Source organism: Nestor notabilis, unplaced genomic scaffold (genome assembly GCF_000696875.1).
Source record: "Nestor notabilis isolate BGI_N333 unplaced genomic scaffold, ASM69687v1 scaffold4868, whole genome shotgun sequence".
NCBI lineage: Eukaryota > Metazoa > Chordata > Aves > Psittaciformes > Psittacidae > Nestor > Nestor notabilis.
Window position 1 is genome coordinate 47,431 of NW_009938589.1, and position 1,320 is coordinate 48,750.

The window sequence follows — 1,320 nt, forward strand, 5'->3', positions numbered from 1 at the left end:
TCTCTGTATTGCAGTAGGTTGAGCCTTTCTGGTTTTCTTTCTCTCTGTCTTTTTTTTTTAAAAACAAAAGATAATTCAAATATTAGAAAATGTGGTTGACCTAAAAATATTTCATATAGAGCCATAATACTGCCAGGCACTTTACAGACACACAGTAAGAAGCGATCTTTCTTTTAAAAGTACTCACTGGTTTAGAAGCCTGAATTCCATTTTCAGAAATGATTTGACAGGACTGGTGGATCTAGTTTTTGTTTGGTGGGTGGTTGTTTAGAAGCCCTTCACTGCCCCTCTGGAAAATGAGATTTAGACTTCTGATTGACTAGTTCACCTGAACCAAAAAGAAGACCTTTTGTTTTTTCAGCATGCCATGGATCTCTGTAATGGTCAAAAGAGACAGGTACTTAACTGGCCATGGCCCTGGCGCTGGAGAGAGGACTTTCAGAGGCAAGCTTTTACAAAAGAGGTGGTGCTCTGAGGGTGCTACGATGTCACCCCTTGAGCGTAGAATAAAGTTGATTTTCTCTCCTGTGAACTAACACGTATAAAACAGCAGAGCAGAAACATTTTCCTCTTTTGCATCACTACTTTGAATGAGTGGTCATGGATTTGTGAGGGGAAGGCACTAAGAGCCCCCCTGGATTTATTTAGGGGGGAGATGCTCAGATTTTTCAGGTGATTAGTGGTTTTTTAAGTGTCCTGGTAGTTTTCTGTTTCTTCAGTTTTTGCTGATGACTTGAGTACTGGTCACTTTTTTGGCGGTGCTGATTCAACTTGTGCAGCTGCATTGACACTTGAGGTGCTGGTTTACCACGGCTTCTCTTGCTCTTGCCTAAATTCATCACCAGTCTGTGGCCTCTTCTGCAGGGACAAACAGTTGTGCCAAGCTGTAGCACCTTACGGGGGCCTCATTTCACTGTGCTTGCATCTCAAGTTTTGCCGCTTGGTCAGGAACGAACTTGGAGAGTTCATTTCTCTCCCTGAAGCATGTGGATGTGCGATAGTGTGGTTTGCTTTGTTTAACACCAAGTGACCCTTTAAGTTTTGGTAAGGAAATGGGGCAGAGACTGAAAACTGCACGGTAGCCTTCTGCTTGGTATCTTGCCAGGCGTCTGCCAGTAAGGCTCCAACCATTTACCTTGTAGACTAAAGTTGCCGAAGGCAGGGCTTGAGTTCCGGACCTGCCCGTGGCTGTTTGCCAGCGATGTGCTGAACGTCCTCTTGCCTTTGCTTTGTTGGGGTGGTTTTTCCCTGACCCTGTGGGAAGGGCCAGCACTACTGTGAATAGGCAAACGTACCTTCCGATGGAGAGCGGCGCGGGAG